Raw genomic sequence first — 13084 nt, forward strand, 5'->3', positions numbered from 1 at the left:
GGAGGCTAAGAATGGAAGGATCACAGTTAGAGGCCAAGCCAGGCAGAACATTTCTCAAGAAGGATCAAGGAGGGAATCAAGACCCCAGCTCAAAAACTACCCACGGCAAAACAAGACCGGAGGCCGGGCGCCGGTGGCTCACGCCTGTCATCCTAGCTACTCAGGAGGCTGAGATCTGAGGATCGTGGTTCAAAGCCAGCCCGGGTAGGAAAGTCCGTGAGCCCCAGATCTCAGCCTCCTGAGTAGCTGGGATGACAGGTGTGAGCCACTGGCGCCCGGAAGACCAACCTCCAGTTCTGAAGGAGGCCATGAGCTCTGAGTCCATGGGGTCCTGGCCTAAATGGTGGCCCTGTTGGGTGAGGAGAGCATCTCATCCCAACTTGCCAGTTTCTTTGGGGGCCCACATCCCCACTTCTGGGAGTGGGTCTCCCACAAGCTGCCCCGCAAGGCGCAGGGGTGTGGTACTGGATGGCAGCCCCGCCCTGCTGGTGGGAGATGGGCAACCCCCTCCGTACTGGGCCACGCAGGATTGGCAGGAACTAAGGGATGTCCCTGTGGGGGGTGTCCCTGTGAGGGAATACCACGCTGCCGTGAAGAAGGATGGGGTGCTGTCTAGGTATGAATGTGCGAAACAGCACTGGGATTTTTGTGAAGAAAAAAAGCAAAGTGAGTGCGAGTCAGGCTGGGATGGACAAAATCAGATTCTCTTCTGCGTGTGTGTGTGTGTGTGTGTGTGTGTGTGTGTGTGTGTGTGTGTGTGTGTGTGTGTGTTGGTGCTGGGGCTTCAACTCAGGGCCTTGGTCTCTTACTTGGCTTTTTATTTTTGGCTCAAGGCTAGCGCTGTTACCACTTGAGCCACAGCGCCACTTCTGGTGGTTCACTGGAGATAAGAGTCTCATGGACTTTCCTGCCTGGGCTGGCTTTGAACCATGATCCTCAGATCTCAGCCTCCTGCGTAGCTAGGATGACCAGGGTGAACCACCAGCACCCAGCTTCTCAATTGCTTTTGTTGAGAGGTCTTAGTCAAAGTATAGCCATTCTGGACCTAGACTCCATTGTGAAGGCCTGTACCCAGAGTGTCCATTGTGAAGACTTTTACCGAAAGTAAGAACTCAGGTTCCTGGAAAAACTGCAAAATGTCCCAATAGCGTTCTGCCCGTAACTCCCCTAGCAATAGCTATCAGCGGAAGACAGGAAGGTACATAAAGCTCCAGATGTTTCTCCAGATAGCATAGTTAACATAGTTTGCTGCTTACTGACTAGCCTGTGCACACTGGCCAATACGATTGTTACAAGATTCACTCACTACATGTCACCCAATCATGTAGCTGCCAAGCTAGGAACCCCCTTACCTCAACTCTATACCCTATAAAAACCCTGTTCACTGAAGGGCTTGGCCTCTCAACTCTGACCCGCTGCGTCGGTGACGGCTGTAAGTCCAGGCTCTCATGGTGATCTTTGGGAATCCTTTTCTCAGCACAAGATTGTCTGGGAGTGAGTTCTACGCCAGCTGCAAACAAGGAAGCAGATTTATAACCTGGTGCCCCGTTGTGACATTCTGGGGGAGGGACACACCCCACCTCACTATTGGGGTGGATACCCCCATATTGGAGTCCATGATCAAAGGAACGAGACTGAAACAAAGCGAAAGTCAGACAAAGCTATACTTCGTGCCAAGTATCTAGAAACAGCCTGACCGGTCACGGCCGCCTGGGCAGAGGCGAACCCCGCCCAGGCTCACTTTTTTAGGGAACAGGCCATGCAGTGTAGGCTGGGCACACGCAGGTGGCCAATAGCAACACTTGCACGAAATCGCACAGTTACGTCGGGCCACACGCAGGTGGCCAATGAGGTGACGTGACACCTTTTCCTTACGCAGTTGTTTAAACTAGCCTACCACTTTGGTCAGTTTTGGGGCGCAGGTTTGGCGGTTAAGGGGGGGATGTGGGGTGGGGTTTTGCATTGGTACTGACCTCTAGGCTCTGTTACCAGAGACTTGCAATCCACATTTTTTTCCTAAACTTGTAAACACAAGATGGATGTTTAACCCGGGTGGAGTCCTGTAGGTTTACGGGGTCCTAACATTAAGATTGGGTCCCAACACTCATCAACTCGGGAGTGGAGAACAGAGAGGTTAAGATGGAGCATAACAGTCACCCAGCAGGAAAACAGCAGAGCCACAGAAAGAATGTAGCCAGGCTGGCCCCAGTGCCATACCCAGGAGACCTTTATCTCCTGTAGCTTGCCTTGCTGAGGGGTGGGTGGTGGAGGATGGGGGTGGTGGGGGCTATTCTGAGATATCAGGGAGGGGCTGCAGGTGAGCTCACTGGTGGACTTCCCATCTGGCCTGCTCACATCTCCCAAGCTGTCATCATGTGCTTTGTCCACTGTGAGGCTTGAACTCAGGGCCTGGGCGCTGTCCCTCAGCTCTTCAGCTCAAGGCTAGCGCTCTACTACTTGAGCCACAGCACCACTTCCGGTTTTCTGGTGGTTCATTGGAGATAAGAGTCTCAAGGACTTTCCTGCCCAGGCTGGCTTTGAGCCATGATCCTCAGATCTCAGCCTCCTGAGTAGCTGGGATGACAGGCGTGAGCCATGGTATCTGGACTCCCAGTGAAGTCCTGGTCTTGATTTTGTGGAGGAAACTTAGAAGGTGTTAGTTACCTCGAGCTGGGATGAGCTGGGGAGGGGAGTGAGGAAGAGGAAGGAAGGGCCGGTTGCGTGGGAGAACTTGCTAGAAGGGCCTGGAGGACTTCCTGGAGGCGGCCCCTGCTCTGCAGGTGGCAGACCGAGACTTTGCGAATGCTGGATGGGAAAGGAGAGGATTTGTTTCTGTTGCAGGGAGAAGAAGACCAAGAGAAGCGAGATTGAGGGCTGAGGATCGCGGTTCACAGCCAGCCTGGGCAGGAAACTCTTATTTCCAAGTAACCATCAAAAAGCCAGAAGTGGGCTGGGAAGGTGGCTCCGTGGTAGAGCGCTTGCCTTGCATGCCTGAGGCCCTGGGTTCGAGTCCTCAGCACCACATAAGCAAAAAGAAAAAAGCCGGAAGTGGCTCTGTGGCTCAAGTGGTAGAGCGCTAGCCTTGAGCTGAAGAGCTGAGGGACAGCGCCCAGGCCCAGAGTTCAGGCCTTGTGTTCAAGGCCTGCTATTGACCATAAAGGAAAGGAGGAAGATTGGGAGGGGACGAGGGGGAGTGTGGAGCTGGGGGAGGTGATCAGAGCACAGGGGAGGGAGGCAGACGTTGGCTGGAGGATGGGGAAGGAAGGCTGGCTGGGAGGAGAGGCTGGGACATTTGGGTGTGACTAGCATGGTTCTCGATCCCCTGCTCTGGCCAGCCAGAGCCCCCCACTGTGGTCCCTGCCCCCTTCAGGGCCTGTCTATCTGTCCTGTCTGTCCTGTCTGTCTGCCTGGGTCTCCTCTCCGCCAGGTGTGGAGCGGATTTCCTCTGTGCACACCCAAAACCCCTCTGGTGATTTCAGAGAACTGACCTGTCCGTGTGTGTGTGTGTGTGTGTGTGTGTGTGTGTGTGTGTGTGTGTGTGTGTGTGTGTTTGCTCCCTGGGGCTGTGTGTGGAGGGGGGGGGCGGGGTGGATGTAGGGCTGGTATGGTAAGAGGCTGGGCCGTGGTGGTGACCACTCTGGTCACCAGGGGCTGGCCAGGCGCCGCCCCCCCCCCCAGCTTCCTCATGCTCAGTCTGAGCCTCTTCTTCTGGGGACAAAAACTCCAGTGCCCTGCGGGCAGTGGTCACATCCCCAGTTCTCTCCAGTCCCGATTCCTGAGGCTAAAAAATGGAAGTTATTCCAGGAAGTCACTTGGAACAGAGGAGGAAGGAGGAAGCAAATGATCTAGGAAATTGTCCTGGTCCAGGTGCTGCTGGTGGCTCACATCTGTCCTCCTGGCTACTCAGGAGGCTGAGGTTGGAGGATCGAGGTTTGAAGCCAGCCGGGGCAGAAAAGTCCATGAGACGCTGATCTCCAATGAACGAGCAAAAAACTGGCAATACAGCTGTGGCTCAAGTAGTACCGTGCTCGCCTTGAGTGAAAGAGCTAAGGGAGAACTCGAAGCCCTGAGTTCAAGCCCCAGGTCGTTAGAGGCGAGGTAAGTACTGGCCCGGGATGTTGGTACCAGGAATACAGCAGGACTTAGCTCTGCTCCCTCCAGCACCCACACACTCCTGAGTGCCAGCCACCGAGCCACAGACACCAAAGCCTGGAGCCAGGGGCGACACAGCCCGGGGCAGAAGAGAGGCCAGGAAACCAAGGATCTTGGTGACAAGGGTTTCTTGGAGGCCTAAGGAGACACAGGAGAGGGCTGTTTTGGAGGAAGAACCTTTTTTTTGTCAGTTGTGGGGCTTGAACTCTGGGCCTGGGCGCTGTCCCTCAGCTCTTCTGCTCAAGACGAGCGTTCTACCACTTGAGCCACAGCACCACTTCCGGTTTTCTGGTGGTTTATGGACAATAAGAGCCTCATGGACTTTCCTGCCTGGGCTGGCTTTGAACCTCAATCCTCAGATCGCAGCCTCCTGAGTAGCTAGGAGGTGTGACCACGGGTGCCCAGCTTCAGGCCTCTGTTTTTTGGGGGTCCCCGGAGCCCCCAGGGCTCTCTCCAGCATTGGCCCTGTCTTCCTGCCCAGCGTGACTCCTGCCCTCCTAGAGATGAGGTATTCTGGACAGGCCTGTGTGGATCCGCTTAGGGCCCGGCCCTCAACCCTGGCTTGGGTCTGTGGGCAGCAGACACTGACCCCCCCCACTCCCTGACCACATGCACCCGAAAGTGGGGCAGTACCTCAACCTGAGCCCGTGTTTCCTGCTCACTCAGCTGCCAGGCGGCTGCTGCCCGGGGCTCTGGGCCTCCCCAGCCTGGCACCGCTTCCTGATGGCTTGTGACAGGCGGGCACCAGCCCCCGCACCTGCCGCCCTGCGTCCCCGGGGGCTTCTCAGGCCTCTCGCCCTCTGCCTTGGCGACCAGCCCCGTGCATACCTCCTGCTGCCCACCCGGTGGGCACTGGGCGGGGGGGGAGTGGGCAGAGAGTCGACCCCTGATGCCAGGCGTAGGGAGGCCCCTGGCACCGCGGGGTGGTGACGGCTCTGCCCCCCGAATCTGGTCAGGAACACGCAGGGGACAGACCGCATGCCAGCCGCTGCCTGGGCTCCACTTGCTTTTTTTTGAGGGGGGGAGGGCCTTGAACTCTGGGCCTGGGCGCTGTCCCTCAGCTCTTCAGCTCAAGGCGAGCGCTCTACCACTTGAGCCACAGCGCCACTTCCGGTTTTCTGGTAGTTCATTGGAGATAAGAGTCTCATGGTCTTTCCTGCCCAGGCTGTCTGGCTTTGAACCTCGATCCCCAGATCTCAGCCTCCTGAGTAGCTAGGAGGTAAGCCACCAAGTGCCCAGCTCCTGCTTGCTTTTTTAAATCTTTTATGCCAGTCCTGGGTCTTGAACTCAGGGCCTGGAGCTTTTCTGCTCAAGGCTGGCTCTCTACCCTTTGAGCCACAGTTCCATTTCCAGCTTCTTTTTGGTAGTTTAGTAGAAAGTCTCACAGACTTTTCTGCCTGGGCTGGCCTCAAACCACGATCCTCAGCTCTCAGCCTCCTGAGTGGCTGGGATGACAGGCGTGAGCCACTGCCACCAACTCCAGGGTTCCTCTTGATTTTACCCCCGGGGCTGCCGTGCCCACCTCGGCCCAACCTCAGTCCCCACCAGAGACGTGGGCCTCAGTCACATCCTGTGCCCTGTCTGTCCCCCGGGAGCGGCCGGAGGATGTTGCCCCTCCTCTGGGAAGAGGTCAGGAAGCAGTGGAAGATCTGACCTCACACCTGCGTCCGGCTGGCGCCAGCTGGGACCCCAGATGTCCAGGGGGATGGGGACCCAGCAGGGAAGGGGCTGACAGAGGAGGGGCTGATCCTGACCCAGCCCCTCTCACAGGATGAAGCTTTTCTGGATTTAGGGTGTGTGTGTCTGTGTGCGTGTGTGTGTGTGTGTGTGTGTGTGTGTGTGTGTGTGTGTGTGTGTGTGTGTGTGCCAGTCCTGGGGCTTGAACTCAGGGCCTGGGCACTGTCCCTTAGCATTTTCACTCAAGGCTGGTGCTTAAGCCATAGCTCCACTTCGGGCTTTTTGCTAGTTATTGGAGTTAGAGTCTCACAAACTTTCCTGTCCAGGATTGGCTTTGAACCAAGATCCTTAGATCTCAGCTTCCAGAGTAGCTGGGATGATGGGCAGGAGCCACTGACCGGGAGCCACAGATACTTTGTATTTTGATGGAGGAACCTCAGGACTGGGCCTCAGTCCGCACAGCTGGTCTTCCCTGACCTGAGAAGGGTTGGGGTGGGGGGAGAAATAGGGGGTCCCAGGCCTGGAGGCTGTGGGAGGCCTTGGGATTTAGGAAGCAGGAAGGGTGGGCTCTGTGTCTGAGGCTCCGCCCCCTCTGCCTGAGATCCCTCTCCCCACCTGCCCGGCAGCCCCACCCACGGCCATGCTGCTGGAGCAAACGAGGTGATGTCGCCACACGGCTGAGAAGCAGAAAGGTGCGGTTATTATTAGCAGAAGTCATATTTGACTTGCTAATGGGTTCCCTAAAAATAGCCCCATTTATGAGAGCAAAACGGGGAGAACCCTAAGCGGGATCGTGGGAAGCGGGATCGTGGGCACAGGCCGGTGGTGGCAAGCCACGCTGTGTGACCTTGGGCTGGGTGCCAGGCCTCTCTGGGTGTCTGGTTTCTCTAGGAAGTTGACAGGGCTCCGAGTCACCAAGTCGGAGGGGCTGATGTCACTAAGCATCATCGTTTGATCTCGTCTTGATCTTGGGTGGTGGCCTGTCCCCCCCCACACACACACTGCCCCCACAAAGCCCAGCCTGCCATTAATTAGCAGGCTCTGAGGGCTGCAGGGGGCAGGGGTCTGAGGGCAGAGGGGGGGTGTAGGATGGGCCTAGACTGGGCAGGAGGAGAAGGCCCACTCTGGGGCACGGGCTCATCCGGTGATATTTATTGAACACCTACTGTGTGCCTGGCCCTCTGTGGCCTGGGACAGATGAGACAGGAGTCCCCTTCGCTGCCTTCTCTAAGCATGTGAGGTTTCAGAGGGGCGATGTGTCAATAAAGACCAACTGGGCAAAGTAGGGGAGTGGCAGGGAAATCCCAGGTGGGAAGGGGAAGAGCATAGGTGCAAAGGTCCTGTGGTGAGTCAGGTGACCGCAGGGGCTGCCGGCAGAGGGGTTGGCATGCAGTGTCCCGGAACTGACAAGATGGCGCCCGATCCCGAAGGGGTGGGAGTTTCTGGTGGTCCAGGACCTACCTGTGGCAGTTCAACCTGGGTGCTGGTGGGTGAGGGGTGGGGCGGGGAGATTCCGTGGTCAGGGTGAGCTGGCAGCAGGGGTGAGGCCCATCCTGTGAATCACCTGACCGGCCTCCCCCCCCCCTCCCCGTGTGCGTCTGGTTTCTGCTGGTTCTGGGAAGGAAATGCCCCCTTCTTTGAGTCATGGGAGTGACCCGAGGTTCTGTCAGGACGCTGTCTGCCCCCCTGCCACACGGGGCCAGCTCCATTTCCTTGTCCCTGTTGTCCCCAGGGATTCTGCTGTGATTTCCCGGCCCCGGGCTCTCCATCTGCTCCCTGGGCCATAGAACTGGAACTCAGGGCCCAGGAGCTATTGCTGAGCATTATTGCTCAGAAGCTCGGCGTCTAGTTTTGTTTTGTTGGTTCCTTGGAGATAAGAGTTTCACGGACTTTCCTGCCCAGGCCTGGCTTGCAACCGCAATGCTCAGGTCTCAGCCTCCTGAGTGGCTGGGATTACAGGCGTGAGCCACAGGCCTCTGGCTGAGTTCCTTGTGTTTGATAGTGAAGCCACAGGTGGCCAACCAGCCCTTCCTCCACTCGGGTATACACGCCAGTATACACATCACCGCCATACGCCACCCTCAGCCTCTGAGCTCCTTGAATCTCGGGGGGAAGGTGGGCTGTGGGGCGGGAGTCTTCAGGGCCTGGGGTTTTCAATGTCCTCATCTGCTTTGATCCTGCATGGCTGCGGTCCAAGGGCTGGCTCTCCAGAATCTGGTTTAGGTAAGGGGACCGTCTTAAAACCCCTAGAGAAGCCTGGCACCGGTGGCTCACACCTGCCATCCCAGCTACTCAGGAGGCTGAGATCCTAGTTCGAAGCCAGCCGGGGAGCAGGAAAGTCTGGGAGATTCTTCTCTCTAATTAATCACCGAAAAAGCAGGAAGTGGCGCTGTGGCTCCAAGTGGTGGAGCGCTAGCTTGGAGCACAAAGAAGCTCAGGGACAGCGCCCAGGCCCTGAGTTCAAGCCCCAGGCCCTGAAATCAATCCATCACTCACTCAATCAATCAAAATCATCTTGAGATCTCATTGAATTCCTCCTTTAGGAGAGCCTGGGAACTGACGTCCATTTCTGGGCAGCAGCGCCCCCTGCTGGCCACTCAAGAGAATGGGGGAGCAAAACCTTTTCATGGTTTCTGCTGGGGACAGAAAACCTGGTTCCTTGGTTTTCTCCAGGGCCTGACAGCTCCCCTGCCCGATCCTCCCACTGGCTGAGTGGCTTTGGGAATTTTTTGTTGTTCTTGTGCCTGTACTGGGACTTGAACTCAGGGCCTGGGCCCCTTCCCTGAGGATTTATCATTCGCCTTTTACCACTTGAGCCACAGTTCCACTTCTGGCTTTTTGGTGATTAACTGGACATCAGAGTCTCAAGGACTTTTCCTGCCCCGGCTGGCCTCGAACCCGCGATCCTCAGATCTCAAGCCTCCTGAGTGGCCGGGATGACAGGTGTGAGCCGCAGGTGGCCAGCTAGGCTCGTTGTTTGTTTATTTGTTTCTTCTCTGACCTCAATTTTTCCATCTGTCTGATGATCAGCCGGCTGACTCAAAGTTCCTCCCAGAGATGAAATATGGAGCCTGCCCGGCCTGCCTGGTGCCGGCCATTCCTGCCTCCGCCCTCCTGCCTCACAGCCCCTCCCTACACCTGCAATGGGACCAATCACGCCAGCACCCAGGCCTTGCTATCATGAAATAAATGGCCAGGGCTGGTGGCTCACGCCTGTCATCCCAGCGACTCAGGAGGCTGAGATCTGAGAATGGCTGTGCCAAACCAGCCCAGGCGGAAAAGTCTATGAGGCTCTTATCTCCAATGAAGCAGCAAAAAGCAGGAAGTAGAGCCGTGGCTCAAGTGGTAGAGGACCAGCTTTGAATGAAATCGTGAGGGGAGAGCCCCCAGGCCCTGAAGAGTAAGGGCCCTGGGACCCCCCCTCTTCTCAGTCTCCCCCACATACAAGTGCACTCACGGGGCCAGGCCCGCTCTCTCCCCCGGAAGCCAGGGGAGGCTGCCCAGGTCTCCCTTGCCGAGGTCTGGCTGTGGGGCGGAGGAGGCTTGGGGTGTCAGAAGACCTCTCTCCTGGCTCTGCCTGGTTGGCAGCAGTGTCGGTGGGAGTTAGGTGCCCCAGTGCACCCTGGGAGGGGTCAGTTCTCAGCCGCTGGGGGTCCCCTGCCACCATGGGGACCAGAAACCTCAGACTTGATGCTAAAAGGACTTCCCTCACATCAGGGGAAAGTTCTAGGTCTTAGTGGAGTGTGGGAGGTTTTGGTTTTTTTTTGTCAGTTGTGGGACTTGAACTCAGGGCCTGGATGCCACCTCTGAGCTCTTTTGCTCAAGGCTAAAGCTCTACCACTTTGCGCTCCAGCTCTACTTCTGGTGTTTTGAGTAGTTAATTGGAGATAAAAAGTCTCACAGGGACTTGTTTTTTTCTGCCCGGGCTGGCTTCAAACTGAGATCCTCAGATCTCAGCCTCCTGAATAACTAGGTAGGATTATAGGCGTGAGCCACCAGAGCCCGGCTTTTGTGTGGAAGGAGTGTTGAGAGCTGCTACTTATTATTCTTTCTAAAGCTTTTCCAGGAAGACCCAGAAAACAACTGCTGTATTATTATTATTAGTAGTAGAGCCAGTCCTGGGGCTTGGTCTCAGGGCCTGGGCACTGTCCCTGAGCTTTTTGCTCAAAGTTAGCGCTCTACCACTTGAGCCACAGCTCCACTTCCAGCCTTTGGGTGATTCACTGGAGGTAAGAGTCTCAAGGACTTTCCTGCCCGAGCTAGCTTCGAATTGGGATCCTCAGATCTCAGCCTCCTGAGGAGCTGGGGTGACAGGCGGGAGCCACTGGTGCCTGGCTTTCCAATAATGGTCACAACAGGATGCAGCTTAACTCAATGACATCTCCTAAGATGGCGGCTTGCGCTTACAGTGACAGTGCTCATGCTAAGCCAGCACCCCTGCTGGGATGGTTCTGTCTCCTACAGTGACTGGGGAGGGGGGGCCCGGGGCACCCCAGCGCTCTGAGACCACCGGCTGCCTGCGTGGACCAGGGCCCCAACTCGCTCCCCAGGCCTCAAGCCCAGTTCTAGGGTAGGGGCTTCACTGGCTTCCTCCTCAGCCCACGCCCATCCAAGGCAGATCTTGAACCCAGGATTTCCAAAGGGAACAGAAAGAAGATGGAGGCCCCCCCCCCCCCCCCCCCGTTGGCCGGGGCGGGGGTGGAGGGTGGGGCAGGGAGCTGGGGTTGGCAGGCTGGATCAGGAGCTGCTTCCCTTACTGGTGTAATTGGCATAACACTGGTAATTAGGAGGAGCAGCAACGTGTTATAGAAATGATGGTAATTACAGTCACACACCAGAGTTTTGGGGTTCACCCGGGAGAACAGGCTGGGGGGAGGGGAGGCTTTGTGGCAGAAAGTCTGTGGTGAGCCAAACGCCCAGGAGAAACATGAGCGCCACAAGGAGGCCTCTCTGACGTGTGTGTGTGTGTGTGTGTGTGTGTGTGTGTGTGTGTGTGTGTGTCTTGTGCACGTGTGCGCATGTGCCAGTTCTGGATCTTGAACTCAGGGCCTGGATGCTGTTTCTTGTTTGCTCAGGGCTGCTGCTCCACCTCTTGAATCACAGCTCTTCTAGCTTTTTGCTAACCCATGAAGAGAGGAGTCTTATGGCTTTTCTGGCCTGGGGGGCGGTGGGGGGCTGGCTTTCCACAGTGATCCTCAGATCTCAGCCTCCTGAGTTGCTGGGATGGCGGGCGGGAGCCACCAGTGCCTGGGCTCGACTTTTCAGTGTTGCCAGCTGGTTGTTCAACACAGCCATTGTTAATAAGCTAAATTGCATCCACTTGTAATTAAAAGCGTTTGTTTAAATACACACTGGGAACTCCTTCTGATTTGCATCTCTCTGGCAGGTTGTTTGTGTCTGGTGGTGGGGAGAAGCGGGAGGACGGTAAAACAGTAAGGTGTTGGGTGACGTGACATCAGAGCACCTATCCCACATGGCAGAAATATCCAATCCCAGGCCCTCCCTCACCCGAGAACCACAGGAACGTTCTTTTTTTAGCTTCTGTAGGTTTTTTTTTTTTTTTTTTGGTCCGGTCGTGGGGCCTGAACTCTGGGCCTGGGCGCTGTCCCTCAGCTCTTCAGCTCAAGGCTAGCGCTCTACCACTTGAGCCACAGCACCACTTCTGGCTTTTTCTGTGTATGTGGTACTGAGGAATCGAACCCAGGGCTTCATGCATGCTAGGCAAACGCTCTACCACTGAGCCACCTTCCCAGCCCCCCTCTCCCTCCTCCTCCCTCCCTTTCCCTCTCTCCCCCTCTCTGCTAACCTGTCCTCATCTGGGGTTCTCCTGATGACCCAGGTAAGGCCTAAAGCAGGAACCCACCCTGTGTGGTCTTTGGCCCCGGGGGGCCCCCAGAGAGCCAGGCAGGTGTGGGCGGCCTTGGCTAGGCTGCTGGAGAAAAGTGGGGGCCCACTGGAACCCTACGTCTTCCTCTCCCAAACGGTCTGGGCAGTGTGCCACCTTCCTTCCTGCAGCCGTCCCTGCTCGGACACAGTAGGAGGGGTGTGTGGAAAGGCCGCAGGGCTGGGCCAGCTTCAGAGAGGCCCCTGGAGGGTAAAGGTGGGGGACAGGCCCCCACAAGCATTACGGGGCCAAGATTGAGAAGCAGGGCCCAGCGGGAGGCCGCCCTGGGCCCTCAGTGCATGCGCAGCCCACCCTGCAGGGAAGGACCCCAGCCGCTCACCCTCTTACCGTATTCCAGGACCCACCTGGTTCAAGGCCCTCCAGCAGCAGGTCCCCTGTGCCTGAGCCTTGCAGCAAGCTCAGGAAAGGTTTATCAAATGAGATGGAATCCTCATTCCAGGGGGCTGGGCACCAGTGGCTCACGCCTGTCGTCCCAGCTCCTCAGGAGGCTGAGATCTGAGGATCCCAGTTCAAAGCCAGCCCTGGGGCAGGAAAGTCCTTGAGACTCCTCTCTTCAAGGGTTAGCAAAAAGCTGGAAGTAGAGCTGTGATTCAAGAGGTAGAGCACCAGCCCTGAGCAAACAAGAAACAGCATCCAGGGCAGGAAAGTCTTTGAGACTTTGGTTTTCAATGAATCAGCAAAAAAGCTAAAAGTGGAGCTGTGGCTCAAGGGGTAGAGTACCAGCCTTGAGGGGAAAAACACTAAGGGACATGGGCCAGGCCCTAAGTTCAAGCCCTTGTACAGGAACAAACAAAAACAAAACAAAAGCAGGAAGGGGGCTCAGGCCTGAACTCTCTCCAAGAGGTTTCTCTGAACAAATTCCACTACATCCTGCTACAGCTTGAACTCAAGGCCTGGGTGTTGTCCTTGAGGTTTTATTTTTTATTTTATTTTTTGGGGGGTAGTCCTGGGACTTGAACTCAGAGGCTGGGCACTGTCCCTGAGCTGCTTTTTTGTTTTTATTTTATTTTGTCGGTTGTGGGGCTTGAACTCTGGGCCTGGGTGCTGTCCCTTGGCTCTTCAGCTCTTCCACTTGAGCCACAGCACCACTTTCAGTTTTCTGAGTGGTTTAATGGAGATAGGAGTCTCACAGACTTTCCTGCCTGGGCTGGCTTTGAACCTCAATCCTCAGATCTCAGCCTCCTGAGTAGCTAGGATTACAGGCGTGAGCCACCAGCGCCCGGCTCCCTGAAATTCTTTTGCTCAAGTCTGGCACTCTACCACTTGAGCCACAGCACCACTTCTGGCTTTTTCTGTTTCTGTGGTGCTGAGGAATCGAACCCAGGGCTTCATGCAGGCAAGGCAAGCACT

This window comes from Dipodomys merriami, unplaced genomic scaffold (assembly GCF_024711535.1).
Source record: "Dipodomys merriami isolate MVZ:Mamm:240054 unplaced genomic scaffold, mDipMer1.0.p SCAF_33, whole genome shotgun sequence".
NCBI classification, from domain to species: domain Eukaryota; kingdom Metazoa; phylum Chordata; class Mammalia; order Rodentia; family Heteromyidae; genus Dipodomys; species Dipodomys merriami.